A 21584-nucleotide genomic window follows, 5' to 3' on the forward strand; every position below is an offset into this window, starting at 1 on the left:
GACATGTTTTGAGGATTGACCACATTTTGACCAGAGGTAACGCTTGGGAAGTCGCGGAGGAGACAGATGGAGAAGGAGAAGCGACCCGCCAAAGACTAGCAGTTGTGAAGAACTGGTTAGAGAAATCAGGTCTCAAGCAGTCGTAGCCGAGCTGAAAGGAGTCATAACATCTGAGGAAGCAGATAAATTCGAACAAAAGAGGCAGTTGAAAGAGGAAAAAGGCAGAGCATCTAAGGGAGAAGTAGTAGTACAGGCAAGCGTGAGGTTTAAGAAGGCTGGGGGGGGGAAGCTAGAGAAGGGAGGAGAAGCAAGATGTGCACCGAAATGTTGTTGCGGAGCCTACTGAACCCACATTGTTATATATTATCTTGCTCATGTATATATGGTTATGTTAGTTTTTGTTCTGTTAACAAGGCCTTCGAGCTCGATGCATCATTGTAATGTTGTTGAATCTAATGGAAGTTTGAGGAGTTACAGGGTTTTATGAGAATCTTTACATGTGATTTGATGTGGCCTTTTAAAAATTTGATTATGATTGCACATGCACAATATATTTTCTTCTTGAATGCTTGAGCTATTGCGATTTCACCTTTGATGTTCTAGTTTTGGGTTTATTGGGTGTTGATGGTCTCCACGTGGTTTTTTCCAATACCGGATTCCAACCCCTTATCTAAGTAAAGTCGCAGCACGCCTCGGGTGAGACGCCTTATTCTTCCTTAATAGGGTGAATATGTCAGCGTTATGCTAGACTATGACGGAGCCTTTATTGGCCCATGTGCCTGAAACTAGGGTCTCAACCCATCCATCATTTTTCCGCCAACAAAAACCCGGCTAGAAGGTGAGGTCACTCTGCTCTCTTTCTCCATTTGGAAATATGGTTGCAGGTAAAACGAGTATGGTATGTGGCTCTTGGGCTGCGATAGTGCACAAATCCTCTTTGTGTGCTCAACCTCTTATCTCTCTTGGCTATTTTTGCTCAGCGATGGAACAAATGCACTTGAAAGAATGGAATGCCTCTTCCTCCTAGTGGCCCAATTATAACATAGCCTGATAGCCTGCTAGTGATTAAGTTTGACTACCTCAACTCTTAACTAGAGTTACAATATAGACTCTTCCAGAGTCTTTTACATCAAAATCATGTGGCTAGCCCATTTTTCATGAATAATGGGGCCTGACGCAACATCCTCTCGAACCATGGTGGTGAAAATAGTGAAAATAGGAGGGATCAATTTCTTAGTGGCATAACTTTCTTATATAGACTTCGATTGACACGCTTCTTGTGCCGCTGGAAATATCTTTGTGTGTAGAATAACATGAAGAGGTGTGGTGATAAAGCGACAACATTTTACCTCCAAAAACTTTCATTTGATGCATCAAAACGCTCCCATAAGCTTTCAAACCCCATTTTGCCAAACTAGGTCATGTTGATAAAACGATCTCGTTGGATGATTCCTCCACTTTTTCCATACCGAATGCATCAAGATGGATGACAAACAATATAATGATCCAATCTGGATCATTAATGGCCAACAAGACTAGCAATATAACATGTAATCACACTTATATTAATAAATTGCACCATTACTGCAGATTAAATAAGACAAGAGAGAAGGCCGGTTATGACACAACAAGAGGGAAAGGAGGCTAAGGGATAAGCAAAAGGGAGCTTTAATCCAAGGAGATAAGTTAAATATTAATCTAAGCATGAAGTCCTTAATTACATGTTTATCCTAAGTTCCCAATGAGGGGGAACAAATATCCAAGTGTTGCGTAAGGTGCTTATTAAGGCGACACTTGTCATTTTGGGCACATGCATATATAAAGTGAAGATCTAGTGTAATCCTCGTCCATTATCATTTTTTATGGCCATTGTACTTGCTTTGGGAGAAGTTGTGACTTTGTGATATCGTATTACCTTGTGGGTTATATGTGGCTCTTGGTGTATACACTTTTCCTTGGGTTGCTTTGGGAAAGGTTGGAGCCCTAGAGGGAGAAGTGTGTAGGATAGGTTTCCTAGTGTGAGGCCTATAGGGTGCCTAGAGACTCCAAAGGGAAGCTAAAACTCTTGGAGCCATAGTGCTTTGAGACTTCTAAGCTAACCTATGTTAGAGCCCTAGAAGGATAGTGGCATAACTAGAGGCACTATGAAGGCAAAGAAAGACATGCATTACCTTGAGTTGTAGAGGTTGAAGGGAGAATGTGAGATTGTAAGTTAGTGGAGTTATGGTGTTGATTATATGACCATAGTTAGTTCTAAGTGAGCCTTTCCCTAGTGGAGTCATAGCCCCAACTCGGGGGTGACCCACTAGGGAGAATATTGGAGCAATGGGGTCTATGGTTGGGGGTAAAATCTAATGTAGGTAGCTAGTTGGTGCCATTTATAAAAAAGATAAGTGTTCCAATTAAGTTTGTATGCTATTTTTGATGTGCTTATTATGGTGTAAATATGCTGTTCATGAACTTTATTAATAATGCATGCTTATTTTATTGTTGTTATCATATTATATGTTGCAAGTCATGTTAGTGTGCATTAGGCATTCATGATAGAGAAGAATTATGGTACCATGGGTACCTAGATGCAAGGAAATTGACCTAGTTGGGCCACCAAGATGTATTATAGATTGACATTACTAAAAGTAAATGCTAAAAATCCCTACTAGGCATAATATAATATGGTATCAGTAATTAAGAGCCAATCTAAAGATTTTTTTTTAAATTATTGTACCAGAGGCAAAAAAAAATTTCATAATGTGCCTTAGATTGGGGTAAGGGGACATTACACCATGTTTTTTTCTTCTTCTTCTTTTTTATTTGTAATATAATGTGCCTCAAATTGGGTTTTACCTGGACATTACAAACATAATGTACCTCGGATTGGAGTCTAGGGACAACTAGAAATGCAATGTAGCTCAAATTGCGTGTGTCTATATATATATATATATATATATAACCAACAAACAAAGAAAAATGACTGATTTGATACACATTTCAAATGCTTGAAAAAAATCTATGAACTTAACATAGCCTTTAGTTGCTTCTATTCTAACTTTGGTTTTTCAGCTAAAAAAAATTGTCCACAACTTACTCTTTTCGATTAAAATTAATTTATCAATTCCTTGGCTACATTACTTGTGGAGGCTTTTCACTGCCCTATACAATCCATTCATTTTTATTTTGCATGTTCTTTTGGTGGGTTTTATTTATCATGGTTTTCCTTTTGATGGTTCGCAAGGTCCAACCATATTTAAAAGGGAGAGGACTCTTCATGAAGCTAGTATGTTTCCTTAGTAGTTAGGTATGGAGGAAGTGTTATCTTAGAATCATACTAGATGTGCTAGCATGAATTTCTAGTATGGACTATTTATTTTGTTTTGTTTTTCATATGGATTCATGCATCAAAACACCTACTCATATATAGAGGAACCTATACTCATATGTAGAGGAATATTCAGGAGTTCATATTTCTCCTTCATGCCTGCTAACCTTCTCGTCTTTCTTCAAGTTGCAACAATTTCCAACATCATGCAAACAGTGTCAAGGATATGGCTTTCCATGGAACAACCACCCTGACAGACCATATTCATAGATCTACTAGTTCTTTTTTGTTATACAAAAAAATGCTTCCTTTTAGAAATCAAATTTTTCCTGTTGTAAAACCATTGCCATATGCATATCAAACTTCCTCAAAATAGATTTCTTGCCATATTACTGTGCTATTTGATAGTTACTGTTATTCATGATTACTGCTGAACGTTTTATGTCTGGTGGTACTTTTTGGTTATGGTGTAATGTCTTCGTTTTAGACAAAATTATAAAAATAATGTGCCAATACCGATGAATCATGAAACCTTGTACTCATAAAGGTGCAATACCTTGGTGTTAGGCCTGCTTAAATTTAATAAACAAATAAATAGCTGTACTAAATGATTGCAAAGTGGGATAGAAAAAAAAAAAAAAAAAAACCATCTTTGCAAGAATGAATACTTATTAATACTTGTTCTTTATATCCCCTTGGGATTGCACATCATCCTCCCACTACCACACAACAAACTTGATTTTAAAACTTCATGACAAATTCTTTTGTTTCAAACTAATGGCCAAATCAAAGGCTTACAAAACAACCCAGTGTGTGCCCTCCCGATGATGAGTGAAGTATGTCTCCCGCTGATAAGTGAAATATTCAATTTGTGCACATGTATATACAAATTGATTACTATCAGTAACATTCCATCATAAGGAGGCAAATTTTGTCAGTGGAAACCTCCCGCTGATAAGTGAAATATTCAATTTGTGCACATGTATATACAAATCGATTACTATTAGTAATATTCCATCATAAGGAGGCAAATTTTGTCAGTGGAAACCATATTCGAAAAGAGAGCTTTGCTTTCACAAATCTATTATCTATCAACTGCAGAAAAAGCAAATAATGGGAATGCAACACTCTTTGATTTGATATATATATATATACCTCTCCGGAATTTCAAGTGCATCATTAATTTCTCATATTCTGCATTTCACATTGTTCCACTAATGCAATTTTAAATTATATCATTTTCACCTTTCCACCTTACAACAGCGTACTTTTTGCACCTTTAAGAGTAATTGCTAGTTAATGGGTTATTCAGCCGGAAAAAAAATCATACAACAGAGCATCAAAAGAGAATGCCTAACTCCTTTTATCAGGTTTCTGAAAATTCTATGTAAGTGAAATGGTTGCATGATTGACGATTGCAAAATGGCAATTCAGCTACCAATGAAAAAATTATTCCTCCCAGGAATCAACCAAAAAGCATGCTTCAATATTTAAAGAGCTAATGTAACCTTTCCACATAACATACTTTCAAGATCCCATGATCGGCTCAATTGATGGTGATGGAATTTCATAAAATGACTTCAAAATTCAAGACATGGTGATTGCTAGTTTCTGCATTTACAACTTTAACTCCCTTGCACTATGAAGGTTGTAACTAAAGCTATTTTTTATTCTTAATGAGTTGAACATAACAGAGTATTGGAATATGGAATCATTGCCTTTCTTGACCTAGACTTTATAGTCAGCTTTTGAGATATTAGTGTTGAATGTCCCTCTTGAAATTGGCTGGAACATCTTCTTGAACATATAGTTTCAAGAATTGTTATACTTGATACTGGTCCCTCGTCAGGAGAGTCATTGTCATGACTTCAGATCAGATTGCGAATAAGCAGAAGATAAAGGTTGCCCTTTTCCATGTTCACAATAACATTTTTATCAATGCCAATGAGATCTGCAATGATGAGTATTTAATTGTTGATTGTGCAATGCCGGTGTCTCAGCAGGATCTTCATTTACCGATGTAGCACCAATTGACAAATGAAAGATGAAGCTGACAAACTTCTTCCTGCAGTAGTTGGGGCTTGATAGATGTAATCATTCTAATACTAGATGAAAAAGATCTTGAAACTTGTCTTCTTAAACCTGGAGTTGGAACACCTTCCTGATCAAAGGTGATTAGAATTTTCAAGAGGATACCAAATGTTTTCTTCAAGTGTCAATCCTAGAAGACTAAGATAGTCTGCAATTGGATATTCCTCCATGTTGGTTGGATTTTACGTTTAGTTGCTTTAACTTCCCAACATCCTTATTCAAATTTTTCCACCATCAAAATTTTTCCCAGTAAACATAGGTGGCATCACCAAACATATCAGGTCACAAGAACAATCAACAGGGCTAAGGCCTGAGGTATCTGAAAACACTTGTGGTAATTAATCATGACGAGTGAGATACATCAGTAGCAGAATGCCGCTTCCTAGATGTGCACTGGTATATTTTAGTAGCACTAAAATGCCCATGTGTGAAGCTTCTACCATTAGAATTGTAAATTAAAAGAGCAGATGCATTATTGTCAATTCACTATATAGACAAGTTGGCACAATTACAGCAATTTCTTCTCATAACTTTCATTTCCCATTCCAAAGAAAGAGTTGTTTAGACTCTGTTTTTTTATCCATTTTGTTTCTGTGATAGAAGATAGGACTGTCATGGGCTGACTACTGAACTGCATTTGAATTGCTCTCGAAATTACAAGGATTTGGGTTATCTTCAATCACGATGCAACCATGCAAAGGGAAAGAGTTGTTTGGAGTCTGATTTGACCCATTTTGTTTGTCTGATAAACAGATACAAATGCCATGGGCTGACTACTGAGCTGTATTTAATAGCTCTCAAAATTACAAGGGTTTGGGTTATCTTCAACCATGATAAAACCATGCAAAACCTCCTCTGTTGATTTTCTTTTGCCAAATTATGCATCCAGGAAAGAAGCCGAAACAATTTGGAGTACGGCCACTGATGTCAACTTCACGCTCTATTAAATGAGAACCGATGACTGGCAAACTGGAAATCTCTGATGGCTTGGAAGGTCAATTGTATATCTTAGGTGGGTCTATTAAGAAAGTATATTGTTCCATTACTTGATTTTGGGCTTTCCCACCTTTTCCACCAGTGATCCTCACTTAAGCTTTCCCACTTTTCCACCCTGCCTCCTGTGCTGGCAGTCGTGATATGGCTGGCATTTTGACTTTTTTGGTTTCCATATTGTCTCCTTTTGCATTTCAAGTGTGAAAAAAGATTGCAGTTTCCTTGACGGCTTACCTTTGCCAGCAGGGATTTCTTGTTTATGAGCCTAGGTTTTATTGCCAGGGTTTAACATGTTCAGTTTGTCATCCTTGTGTGCCCACTGTACACCTTTATCCATGCATACTTGTAAACTTAAATGATTATTTTTTTTTGAGAAAGTTGTGTTTTGAATTTATCGTTTTCTTTGCCCAGGAGCATTTCAGCAGCCTTTGGCAAGCTCCAAGCTCTCAAAACCTTGGACCTCTCTTCTAATTTTCTTAGGGGTCTATGCTTTCTGAGCTTGATAAATTGTCAAATCTTTCTGTGTCACTGCTGTTTTCAAATGTACTTTCTGGAATTTTCTCAAACGAGTTGGGCACACTAACGGAGTTCACAGTTATGATGAACAATAATAATGAATTATCCAGTAGGATTCCTTCCGGGCTTGGCAAATGCAGAGAGTTGACAGTCTAAGGACTGACTAGTTTTAGCGAGCATGGATTAATACCTATCAGGTAAAGCTAGGTTACACAGCTTCAAAGGCTGATTTTTTAAGAGGACAATTTGAGTGGCTCAATTCTCAAGGAACTTGGGTAACACAACAGTCTTCTAGTTTTCTCACTTGGAAATAATAATCTGGGAGGAGAAATCCCTGGTGGATCAAGTAAACTAGAAGAGGTTCAGAAGGCAAATTTGGTGAATGATATCCTCTGAACTACTTAAAATAGGCTTACTGGTAGTGTTCCTGCACAATTTAGGTAAGTAATGCAACTTTGATCTGTGTGCTTATCTAGTATAAACCTCAATGGCACCATTCGTCCAGAGCTTAGTATGTTGCAGAGTCTTCAGTACCTGTTTTTATCCAATAAATCTTTGGTAGGTACTACTGGAAATAGTTTATTGTGCAAATGCAGCATTGCAACATCTTCATTGGGCTAATAATTGCCTCCGACAAGAATTCCAGCATGCTTAGTCGACTGTTATATTTGCAATAGCTATATCTCTCCAATAACAAGTTCAACTGTTCAATCTCTGATCAATATTAACAGATTGATCCATTTCACTGATCTGCTATACAATAATAACTTGAGAAGAAGCAATCCAGCTACCATCGGCTTGACCAAATTGTGAGCTTGTTTGCATTACAAGGTGCTTACTGGTGAAATTCCTGCGGAAATTAGTTAACTTCAGTTCCTGGAGATCTTATACCATTATGAAAATCAGCTCAGTGATACTATCTCTGTTGATATTGGAGGTTGTTCAAGCTGAGTGTGATTTTTTTGGAAATCATTTCTAGTTCATCAAAAATTGGACTTGGCAGACAATGAATTCTCTTTGAAGAATACAAGCAAATTATAGATTGCTTAGAGGCATACAATTTCTACTTCACTATAACATCCCATCGGTGATCAACAAGACAAACACATGTGAGAAGACACCAAGCAGCAAGCACAGTCATCCAATCAAGGAGAAGTGAGACTCCCCCAACCAAAGGCCTCCAAGGAATCAGCAGCAAATCCCATAAATGCGATGAAAATTACAAAGCGGAACCTCATACAATATGAGGTGTAACAGGTTTAATGTTCAGTTCTTACTTTCCAGCCCAAATACTGCCAACTATTTTCAATGTGACCTCTCTTACTAAATCTTTTAAAGATGGTACACCTCTTACAATCTGTATGCTTCACGAATTTTTCCTACAGTGTTTCCTTTTGCCAACCGGCATACAAAAAAATATACATGGCATCTCCAAATGCTTTAACAGAAACAGAATGCTGTACCCAGTCTTGGCTTCAAATAAGATACTGGCAGTGCATATAAGATCACTGTCACGCAACATACATCTACACTCTAGAGCTTCTTTCAATTACCGTTACCAGTAATCACCACAAGAACAGTTCCCATCCTTGAAATGATGGAAACGGCTGGTATCCCTCATAACAATTTCTCGGCTAACTATCTTTGAGATGTACTTGCTGGCAGAGTGACAGTCATCGCACACCCGAAGATTCTTCACAATTCTAATGGATGTCCCTGGTGGCGTATTAATAAGTCCAAATGCAATTGCTAGTTTTTCACTGTGGTAAAGAAGCATATATTTCTTCTGCTCCTCTTCAACATCATGTAGCACACACTTTGTATCAGGGACATACCCTGCAGCTTCCATCTGCCCTGACAATGCCTCCAATTTTGCATAAATTTCTTCCATCTGTGGGTGTGATCTGTCTCTGACAAGAAAAGTAGTTATCTTGTTATTGATCTCAATCCAGCTACATCCAGGCTCCTTCTTTACGTTCCTTTCTTTCATTAATTTTCGTACTTTCTCAATGCCATCCCACCTGCCAACTGATGCATATATGTTTGACAGTTGGACATAAGGTGCAGGATTTTTTGGTTCCAACTCAATAAGGCATTCTGCAACATGTTCTCCAATCTTTATATTATTATGAACCTTACAGGCACCAAGCAAAGACGCCAAAACGACAGCATTAGGTTTTATGGGCATTTTGTCAATAAATTCTTTGGCTTCATCCAGACGACCAGCACGACCAAGAAGGTCAACCATGCAGCAATAGTGATCTATTGTATGTGTGATGCCATAGTATTGATTCATAGAGTCGAAGTATTGCCAGCCATCATCCACTAAACCAGCATGACAGCATGCAGACAGAACACCAATGAAAGTTACATAATTTGGCTTTTGACCTGACTGCTGCATTAATTCAAAGAACCGAAGCGCCACTTTTGCCTGACCATGCATGGCATAACCTACAATCATTGCATTCCACGAGACTGTGTTTCGTCTAGACATTTTATCAAAAATTTTCTGTGCATCCATTATGCTCCCACATTTGGCATACATGTCAATAAGGGTACTTCCCATAAAAATATTAGATTGCAACCCACTTCTAATAATGACATCATGCACCTGCTTCCCGTCTCCCAAAGCTGCCAAGTTAGAGCATGCTGAGAGAACACTAGCAAATGTATCGCAGTTTGGTTTCATTCCTGTCAGTTGCATTTGCCGAAACAGCTTTAGGCTCTCATCAAAACGCTCATTCTGTGCATAGCCTGCAATCATTGCATTCCACGAAACCAAATTATACTCGGGCATTGCTCGAAAAGTCTTCAGGGCCTCTTCGACAAACCCATTCTGTGCAAAGCCTGCAATCATTGAAGTCCATGAGAACACATCTCGCTCAGGCATTTCCTGAAAGAGCTCCTGGGCCTTATCAATAAACCCGTTCTGTGCAAACCCTGTAATCATCGTATTCCATGAGACCACATTTCGTGCTGGCATTTCGTTAAATACTTTGCTCGCATCCTCTACACTATTACATTTTACATACATATCGATAAGGGCACTCCCAACAAAAACATTAGACAGAAATCCTCTTTTAATTACCTCCTGATGGATCTCTTTGCCATGCTCCAGAGCACTCAAGTTGGCGCAAGCCGGGAGAACAACAGCATAGGTGAACTTGCTCGGTTGGATTTCAGAGCGCTGCATCTTGTAAAGCAATCTCAAGGCCTCCTCCCCTTGCCCGTTCCTGGCATAAGCTGAAATCATCACTGTCCATAGCACAGCATTTCGCTCAGGTATTTTGTCAAAAACATTGCGCGCAGCCTCTAGGTCTCCACATTTGACATACATATCCACAAGGGCACTTCCCACAAAGACATTACATTCAAACCCATTTCTAGCGATGTCCTGATGAACCTCCTTGCCTACTTCAAGAGCCGCCAAGTTCGCACAAGCTGGAAGAACGCTGGCAAAAGCAAAGTGATCAATCGCAATCCCTGTTCGTCGCATTCTGTAAAACAAATCCAGGGCTTCCTCGTCATGTCTAAGCCTGGCACAAGCTGCAATCATTACAGTCCAAGATATCACATTTCGTTCCGGCATTTCCTCAAACGCTTTGCGAGCATACTCCAAATGTCCGGACTTGGCATACATGATGACAATTTTGGTTTCTAAAAACATGTCCTCGGTTTTCGATCCTGTCTGAATGATGTGGGCATGGACTAGTTTACCTTCAACCACTGATTTATTATTAGCACAACCATGCAAGACGAATGCGTAAGTAGAAAACTCTGCTGTAACACCTCGTCGATCCATGCCGTGTAGAATCTCCATCGCCTCTTTCATTCGGCCCTGGTCACACAGCACACTAACATCTTTGTCTATATCAACGCCAGCGCTGTTGCCACTGTCATTGCCAAGATCTTCTCCTGCTCTCAGAGCACCGGTACTATTAGCATGCATAGATCTAATGGCATTTTTACTGAATAAAGTTCTAGTTTTTGTGCTGGGGGTGTTTTTGGTACCATGATGTTGACAGAAAGATAGAAGAAACAGAACCGTCTTTTTACTCTTACAGATTGGTGGCATTATGACAATAGCTCATCGATTAATTGGCATTACAGAGATTGCAATTTCAGATATCCTCTGGTTTGAATTGTCTAGATGGCACTGCATTCTTAATCGGTATAACGTTTTTGTACATGGAAAAGTAATTTCTTTTGAAGTTTGCGTTCCGTTTGTATAATATATACATAAAAGTATTTTGTGTGTAATACTGATATTTTATGTTTAATTACTTTATCTGTGTTGTAAAATTTTGTTTAATTTAAATGTTTTTATCTATTTTAAATCTATTCTTAATTTCAATTAGTGAAAGGAAATGGACCGATTTTACTCACTAGACAGTTACTTGTTTGATATTTTTTTTCAAATATACATTATAAGCTAAATATTTTATATACATAGAATTATAATTTAAATTACTATATATAAAATTATAATTTAAAATATGAAAGGAAAAAAAAAAAGTTCTATGATCATTTAATTTTGTAACGGAAAATGAAGTAATTTTGTAAGGGAAAATAAAGAAGTTAAAATTTAAAGTTCTAAATGGCTCATATGGAAAAAAGATAGGGAAAAGATTGTTTAAATATTAAGGATGTACTATATTATTTCATTAAAATGTTAATGATATTTTGTAAATAAATAAATAAATTAGAGTGTGTTTATTGATAAGTGAAATACAAAATTTAATATCAAAATAATAATTTATAGATTTTTTAATTTTTTATATTGTAATATAAATTTAATATTATAAAGTGGAAGGAGTATTAACATTTTATGTTTTGGTTTTTTAAAATATAAATTTGTTGTGAAATTATTTTGTATTATTTAAAATATATTTTTGAATGTATAATAAATTTAATGCATATTTTTAAAATTTATTCATTTAATAATTTAAATTTACCTGGAGTGGTAAGGGGTTTTCTATAATCTTGAAAAAAACATAGTTAAGAAGTATGTATGGGGTTTGGGTCAAAAGACAAATAATCAAGTAAAATTGTATGGATTGTTACAAGGAGTTACATTAGCCAAAAACTCATAGGTAACAAACATTCAAATCCTAGATGATTCATTCATTATCATCGAATACTTATGCAAAGGAACTTTGCCCAAGGACAAGTATATGGAGAATCTATTGAAAATAATGAGGATCTTGGAGGACATTCCGCAAAAAAAAATCTTCCACATCCTTAGAAGTCAAAACTATGAAGTTGACAAATGTGCCAATAAAGCCTGTCAGCGTCATGTAGGGCAATTAGAAATGAACAGAGAACTAGGATGGTGGAATCTTATATAATCATAATGATTCAAAGACTGCTAAAGAATGAAACCTTGGTATATGCTACTTTAACAAACAATATTATTATAGGGCCAAGAATAATAATTAAAGTGCTCAGATGGGGGGATATCAAGGGGTTCAATATCACAATGGAAATGAGGGCCCGATGGACGTTTTGGCACCCCATGTAAGATCTACACATGTAAGTGGTACTTTACATCGTCTTCACCAAAACCATGTTAAAAAAATGCAACAAGAAATTCTCAATTTGATTTTGCCTTGATAAAATTGAGAAATTTTGAATTTCCACATTAGCAGACAACTTGGATAATGTTAACTTGTGTGGCATGGCTTGTGTCACCCAGTTAACAAAGTAAATTCGAGTTAAAGGTGTTAGAATTCATTTCAGCATGTGTGGTTGCTAATTTGTTGCAATCAAGGTCAGTTATCTTAGGTTGTTTTAAGTTAAACTAGTTCCAACTTTTAGGGGAACTAGTGGAAGGTTAGTTAAGCAATGGGACTTCTCAATGATCATCCAGTTAACTGATCAATTAGCCCAAAATAGCTAGTGCATGCAGAGAATTCGAGTTCCTCGGGCTTGGTGGATATTCCAAGGCATTGTAACGTCAGTTGTAGACTAGTCTTGAGTGTACAGGTGTTGCATGCAGTCAGATGATCAGACTAAAGGAATTGTGCAATCAATTTGAGGAATTTTCTAAATAATAGGAGCCTAATTTCTCAACCCAAGGAAATAGGAGATCAAGCAAAGGAAATTTTTTACTAAGTCTGGGTCAGAGCCTCTCAGTGAGTAGAGAGATAGGTTATGCACTTACAAGTTGTGCTCTGTTCAGCAAAGCAATTGGAATTCATTTTTATTCTTTTGAATTAATGCAAGCAAGCATTGGTGTTTTTAGTAGTTTGTTTTCCCCGGGAAAAATACTTGTTGTATGTGTGTGATTTCTTATTGCATGTCTAAAAATTTTGTTCTAGATTGTTAATTACTTTCCGCAGAGCAGTAGAATAGGTTTGTGTCTTGTTATTTTGATTAAAACTTCATGAACAGTTGGAAATATACATCATAATTTATACATGGTATTAGAGCAGGATCCACAGTAGAGCAGGAATTTTGCAGTTATTTCTCAGGATGTTCGAATTTGGAGCTCAATGCAGCAAGATTTTTTCAGAGCTGAGAAGATGGCCTTCAATGGACTAAGGCTAGAGTATGCCTTGGAAGGCACCTCTAATTTATTGCATGGAAGGATTGCACGGAAACGGTATTGGATGACAATGGATTGCTATAATATATCAAGATAGATGTTGCAAAACCACTAGATTTGGATGCTCAGAACCTTGTATAGTGGAAGAAATATGTAGCAAAGGCGAGGAGAATAATATTGGAGGGAGTATGATATCTGTTAATTTTAGTTAACATGTTCTTTGCTTAAGTCAATTACTTCAATAATACATATGAGCTCAATTTTAATTCCATTTCTTTCATTAGAAATCACATACATTATTATCTCATTGACAATAATTGAAGAAAGAGCATAAATAACATGTAGAAGACAAGCCAAGATAAGAGAACACAAGAATTTGGCTCAAGCCAGGGGAAAACTCCAAGATGGGGAAAACCCTTGATCAAATATTCTTATTCTTAATATCAAATGCTCAGCAGAGAACGAGAGAGAGAAAATACAATTAATGACCAAGAAGTAGCCCAGGCAAATCTGCCATTTTGCCTTCAAACAATAGCAGTCAAGTTTTTGCTCTAGCCAATGATCAATAGAAGACAAAGAAGCTACAAGGATGTATTCAAAAGGAGCTCAATCCTAGTCCAGATAGTGTGGCCCAAAATCGTTCTATACTAGGTAGTCAAACCTGGTCAATGTGATGATGTAATAGTAACAGATTTGGAACCTGGTTAGGGCTTGATTATAGCCCACATCTCCCCAATCAATTTCCTTCAAAAATACTTCCAATCATTGTTGCTATCCTCCTTCTTCATGTTTCCTTCCCTCGTTGCTTGAAGCTTGATGTTGCTATGGGAGTTAGGTCTAACAACCCTTCAAACTAGCCTAGAATAGGCCTGTAGTGCACTTGCAATTTCCTCAAGGCTTGCGACCTCTCAAAATGGTGAGAGTACCACTCAAATAGTCCTCCAATCTGGCTAGATATGCCTTGGCTTGCCTTTGTTGAACATCACATCAACCAAAACCCATAAACATACCTTAAACATCCCTTCGCTATCTTGGCCCTATCCTCCTTGTGCTCTAACTGCCATAGATGATGTTTCTTTGAGTTTGATGCCTATGTGATGTGCCTAATGAGGGAGAATGACATCTCTATTTATACAAAATGGAGAGGGGTTCAACTTGATAGTTTACCTAAAGCCAGCCTTGATAAATTACCCATGTGAGGGCTTACTTCCAAAAATATATTTTTCCTAATCCAAATTTAGTGATCTTTAGATCAATTTTGATTCCTCTCGAAAAGAGGAATTCCAATTATCTTCTTCAAAGGAGTTGCCCAAAGTGGAATTTGGCCCTAGTTGCCAATTTTAACACTCCCTCTCAACTAGGGAGAATTCCACCTACCAATCCATGCCATCTCGTCATCATGATCCATCTCTACATCCCATCTCATCTCGGCTTAGCACTGATATAAATAATGAAGAAGAATAAATCAAGAGTGAGTCGCAAGACCTTACCACTCTCCACTAAAAAAGGTTAGATCATATAACTAGCTGTAAAACCATAATCAAACTTGATCCCAAGTGATCAAGTTTTATTGAACATCATGCATCCTAGACATAGGGAGTACGACAATACACGATGCGTCCATTGATAGTGCTATGGTCCCTATCCACTTTTCCCAACTCATTATCCAGATGAGAGGTACTTCCCATGTGTCTCAAACTACATGGGTAGTATGATGTAGGAACACCAACAAGGAAAGAATATATCACATCCTGCTCATGACCACATGTAGGGAAAGGAGAAACCACATCCTACAAACAGAATTCACAACCACACGTAGGGAAAGGGGAAACCACATCCTACAAACACATGTCACAACCACACGTAGGGAAAAGGGAAACCACATCCTACAAACACATGCCACAACCACAAGTAGGGAAAGGATAAACCACATCCTGCACGCATGCAAACCACAAAGAGTAGAGAAAGGATGAACCACATCCTACATGCATGCTAATCATCAACCATAGGAAGGATTCTACACATGGGGAAAGGATAACCTGTGTCCCACTGACATGTCAACCATCAATAGTAGGGAATGAGCATCCTACATGTCTAGAAAGGATGAACCACGTCTTAGTGACATGTCCACACGAGACAATCAATAAATTCCTATATGCATCTCTCATTGGGGCTATTGTAGGAGAAGATGAACCACTCATCCCTCTCATATGTCGTAGGAGAAGGTGAACCACTCATCCTATGCACATGTCATCAATAGTAGGGGAAGCTGAACCACTCACTCTACACACATGTCATTGGTCACAGGGGAAGGTGAACCACTCACCATGTACATCATGCACCTATAGGGGAATGTGAACCACTCACTCTATGGTCACTCATAGCTCAAGAAGTACCCCAAGCCCCCAGGAGCTCCCAGTGCTCAATGTTCAATCAGGACCCTCTTAATAGGGTCAATCCATGACCTCCATCTTCTTTCCAAGAGGTTATGAAAGGATGTCAGTGATCTGCTTATCCAACCAACAATGATGGAGCTTGGTATATTTTCAATGTTCATTATCAAAATAAAGTTACCAAATACTTGGAGCTCTTATGGAGCACAAATTCTTTGAAAAATGAATCCCACTCAAGAACAACAGTGGTTTACTAGCACATGCTCAAATGGCTCACTAAAGATCTTCCTCAACCACCTGGTTTCATGCTAAGCCATACTTGCTATGTAATGTCCAAATAGAAATTTTACAGTGATAATCAAAGACATGAACAGAAATAATAGCACAGCAAATTTCAGCAAATACCCATAAATAGAAAAATGCTTTGAAACACCAAAATGGTTAATTTTATTATATGTAAACTGCTAGAGTACAATAAAAATTGGAAGGAGTGCCCATGGGCTTACTCAAGGAAAGCTAAAAGTTGTAGGTGATCAATCTCTCAATGTTCAACTGTGCAATAATTTGTCCCTCCAAAAATCTACGCTGACCTAGTTTTTAGCACTACTAGCTTAGTTGACCCCTTGATTAGCCCCTCAAAAATGCCTAGAAAATTCTATAAATTTAGGGTTGTGATCCTTGCCAAAAACCCATAAAAAACCCATAAAGAGTTTTGGAAAATTCTACCAACCACCTGGGACCCAAAATTTAAGTTCACTCCTAACTTGCTACTAAATAATCCTGCTTTTTGGAGGCACCAAAACTTCTCCAAAAATTATGAAACATTAGGAACAGGCTCCTTGAGGTTAATCAAGAAAAACCCAGAAATGATTTGGGCTAATTCTGACCTCCCGGAATTACCCAAATTTGGTGTTATGCCCTCCTTAACAGTTTCTACATCCCCCACAACTCAAACTATTGGATATGTCACCAATTCCTTCTCAATTAGCTGTAGGATTGACATGAAAATTTCCTCCGGAATATGTGAGTGAAATTCCTTCCAAAAGCCGACACAAATAAGATGAATCCAACCCCACAAATTCTGCCCAGTAATACTCCTACGTAGGCACTAAAATGGTGATTTTGGATCTCTTAGGAGCAACAAATTCCAGCCCCAAAATTCTCCACAAATGTTGGTCCACCCTCAATGAAATTTCTCTTAAATTTGTTGTCTAGAATTCCCCTTGAAACTCCCTCAACTCAGTGGTTTGATTTTTGTCCCTACGTCCTTTTGGAAGTTTAAAGTAGCTGAAGCAAGACCTGATGTGTCCCACGAACTCCAGCAAATATCTCCCCACTAAGTTCTGAAATACTCTCTTAGGATGTCACTCGAAGTTCACTGAAGGTAGAGGTGGAATTCCCACTTGGGAATTCCTTGTGCTAAACAACACTAGTTTACTTGGCTAAACAACTCAAGAAAAATTGTGTTCAAAGTTATATTGTCAAAAGATGCCAAAATGGAGGCCACTTCTCCTATTTATAGTTGTTGCTCCTTTTCTCTCCTTGTGGACTCCACCATTCGACCTCCTTGCCTCTTCCATCTTCCCTCCAATTCGATTTCCTCAAGCAGTGCATATGTCCTCATGAGGTGGTCCTGACATCCCACTATGTGATTAATCTTCCCTTTTGTCTAGTGTTTGGGACCTCCCCTGCCACACAAAATTAAATTAATTAATTTTCACCCACTTTTCCTAAGTTTGTACCCAAAATTTTATCCATCGAAAATTTGCAAAAATTGAGAAAGGCACTTAGCATATTTTTATTGGAAGGGATATTATAGTCCTCCCCACCAAAAAATTCTTGTCCTCGGGCAATTCCTGAACAAGCGCTCTCTCCCTGCTGACCCAACTAACACTGCAAGAAACACTGGGGTCCCAATTGTCCCATTGAGCCATCCCCGATCCATGTGCTAACCTATCATAAAGGAGTCACCAGATACTAGGAACCTAATTCATCTTGCTCAATGTGAAGCACCCCTCGCCCCATGCGTAGACCCAAGATGTAGGGGTGTGAGAGTCATCCCACCTGCTGTCGGTAAGCAAAGCACCTCGATGTTGCCAAACCCTTGTCAACTCCGCAAAAATTTGTTCTGCTAGAAAATTGACCCTAGGTACCCTCAAGAGGGAACTCCGAAGATACAATCCAAGTCCCCTAAAGTAGATCCCTTGTCCCAATGTGTTAATCATGACCACCTCCTGTTGGTCATATAGCCACCTAAATGTGCTGCTATCCCATCTCAATTGGTCCCTGGGAAGTGAAGTGTCTGCTATCAAATGGAGTCCCAATGGCAGAGCATGGTGACCTCCACCTGTGAGAACCCACTTTCCCTAATCTGTAACACAACTGCTCTACCTTGTAGCTCCCGGGTCCCAAACTAATCTCAAATTGAGTCCACCAAGTTGATGCTACATCGTTATGACCATAATTGTGACTCTCTCATGCTCCTAGGGTCATCCACTTCGGTGAATCTAGCATGTACCTGAAGGGAGATCGTTTTCACCTCCATTAAAATCATTTGCTCAGTTCTGTGTCATTGATGTGGGATTCATTAAGGCCCTCCCATGAAAGATCGCTTCTTGTCGACATCAGCTCATTATCCAAGAAGTCGATCTAGGAACACCCCTTTTAGTACTTTGAAGCTTGCATGCCTCAATGGCAAGTTTCTCACTTCCGGCGACAGGTTTACATCAATGGCCTTCGACCGAAAGATTTTGCGTGGTGTTCGACGCCAACTCCATTATTCACACCATGTGAATTGAACTACAGTACCTTGAGGACCATTATCATTATCGGTGATTCCTCTCGCGCCTGTTAATAGCTTACATCATTAGCTGGTAATCAAGCGATGTCTTTCCATGTTTGACTCCAGAACATCTCTCACATGGATCGACTTGTACTTTGAGTGAAGATCGAACGAGAGTGAAGACCCCGGATCTAGTTTCATCCACCTGGGCTATGATATATATTCAGGAAAATAAAGACATCAAATGTACATCATTGCTGCACAGATAATCATCCAATCTAAGGGATGATGGCTCTACCAGAATCATCAGTCTACACTCAGACGATTGTCTGTCCTATGTACATGAAAATGAATTTATAAAGCTGAGCATGGGAATGCCCGCCTCAGCTAGATCATGAAAATATTATGAATATAATGTATTGTATTGTATCTTATTACAAGTCTCCTTCCAGCTTGAAAGAACTTCGGATCCTCATGATAAAGCATTTCACCCGACATAAAAAAGATTAACGACCTCATGCTTTAGGGGGCAACTGTTATAGACATTTTTGGGCACTACAACCCCAAGCATAAATGTCCATAAACTAAGGGCTCCTAAGTCCCTAAAGGTGTTGTTCCAACCCCTAAAAGAACAAGGTCAACTGATTACAGCTTCTCCCAGAAGTTCTCCATGAAAAACTACTCAGAACTGGTCAAAACTGGACCATTTCACCTGCTCCATAAGCAAAGTGCATTGCATCTCACCTAAATACACACAGCAGGTGCGTTGCATTTCAAAAATCCCTTCTATGGGGTGCGATGGGCGAGAAAAGACAAATGGCAGCGTCAATCCGCAAGGTGGAGAAGCATGGAATCTTCCAGAAACTTCTCCTATGACACTTGCCTCTCTGAATTCGACCAGGGATGAGTAAGAGATCATCAATCTCCAAGTGGAATCAAGAACTATCAGAGGGAAGAAACTAATCAAATCACAAGCTGACTCATCTCCCTTGCAGACATCTATATATGGATCCCTCATCCCAGAGATCCAGAGGCTGGAATTTTGCATCTTGTAAGGAATTGTTGTTGGTTTCTTGAGGCAACATCATAGTGTTGGGTGATCTAAGCTTTTCATGAGGCGAAGAAGGGCTTACTTGCTGAGAGGATGATGCTGGGTCAAAACAATTGGTTGTAACTCTCTTGGCTCTTTCTTGATTATCAATAAAGATATTCAAGTTTTCCTCCATACTCTTGGGTGATTTATGTTTTATGCATTTGTATGGTCAATTTACATCTGATCCTAAGTTGTTTATGATAATAGATCTATGTTCTCGTATAGTGTTATGCTGCTTTGATTCTACAGGTACTCTGTGAAGCTGGGTATACAAGGAAGCAAGTAGCAAAGGACTATCAGAAGAGAGAGGAATCTACTCGTTACCGGGAATAGTGTCTATGTAGAACTGCTAATCCCACTAAGGCTGGTAGCTACCTTAGAAACAAACAAAGTAAAACTACTTTCATTTTCCTTTATGAAAGATAGATGAGAGAAGAATAAAAGAGACCAACCTCTGTCTTGCACTTGGTTCCTTGTTCGATTTCTCTCTCTTCTGATAGTCCTTTGCTACTTGTTTTCTTATATACCCAGCTTCACAGAGTACCTGTAGAATCAAAGCATCATAACACTATACGAGATCATAGATCTATTATCATAAACAATTTAGGATCAGATGTAAATTGACCATACAAATGCATAAAACATAAATACACAAGAATATGGAGGAAAACTTGAGTAGCTTTATTGATAATCAAGAAAGAGCCAAGAGAGTTACAACCAGTTGTTCTGACCCAGCATCATCCTCTCAGCAAGTAATCCCTTCTTCACCTCATGAAAAGCTTAGATCACCCAACACTATGATGTTGCCTCAAGAAACCAACAACAATTCCTTACAAGATGCAAAATTCTAGCCTCTGGATCTCTGGGATGAGGGATCCATATATAGATGTCTGCAAGGGAGATGAGTCAGCTTGTGATTTGATTAGTGTCTTCCCTCTGATAGTTCTTGATTCCACTTGGAGATTGATGATCTCTTACTCATCCCTGGTCGAATTTAGAGAGGCAAGTGTCATAGGAGAAGTTTCTGGAAGATTCCATGCTTCTCCACCTCGCAGATTGACCCTGCCATTTTTCTCTTCTCGCCCATCGCACCCCATAGAAGGGATTTTTGAAATGCAACGCACCTGCTGTGTGTATTTAGGTGAGATGCAACGCACTTTGCCTATGGAGCAGGTGAAATGGTCCAGTTTTGACCAGTTCTGAATAGTTTTTCATGGAGAAATTCTGGGAGAAGCTGTAATCAGTTGACCTTGTTCTTTTAGGGGTTGGAACAACACCTTTAGGGACTTAGGAGCCCTTAGTTTATGGACATTTATGCTTGGGGTTGTAGTGCCCAAAAATGTCTACAACAGTTGCCCCCTAAAGCATGAGGTCGTTAATCTTTTTTATGTCGGGTGAAATGCTTTATCATGAGGATCCGAAGTTCTTTCAAGCTGGAAGGAGACCTGTAATAAGATACAATAAAATACATTATCTTCATAATAGTTTCATGATCTAGCTAAGGCGGGCATTCCCATGCTCAGCTTTATAAATTCATTTTCATGTACATAGGACAGACAATCGTCTGAGTGTAGACTGATGATTCTGGTAGAGCCATCATCCCTTATATTGGATGATTATCTGTGCAGCAATGTTGTATATTTGATGTCTTTATTTTCCTGAATATATATCGCAGCTTGGATGGATGAAACTAGATCCGGGGTCTTCAATCTCGTTCGATCTTCACTCAAAGTACAAGTCGATCCATGTGAGAGATGTTCTGGAGTCAAACATGGAAAGACATCGCCTGATTACCAGCCAATGATGTAAGTTGTTAACAGGCGCGAGAGGAATCACCGATAATGATAATGATC

General features: G+C 38.5%; 1 pseudogene; it reads right to left on the reverse strand.

Moving 5' to 3' along the window:
- Window positions 1-6439: 6439 nt before the first annotated feature.
- On the reverse strand, window positions 6440-11128 carry LOC149179628 (putative pentatricopeptide repeat-containing protein At3g13770, mitochondrial pseudogene; annotated as a pseudogene).
- Window positions 11129-21584: the final 10456 nt, after the last annotated feature.

Source organism: Pinus tabuliformis, chromosome 3_2 (assembly GCF_031772625.1).
Source record: "Pinus tabuliformis cultivar Carrire ecotype Pingquan chromosome 3_2, CPIR1, whole genome shotgun sequence".
In the NCBI taxonomy this organism is placed as follows: Eukaryota; Viridiplantae; Streptophyta; class Pinopsida; order Pinales; family Pinaceae; genus Pinus; species Pinus tabuliformis.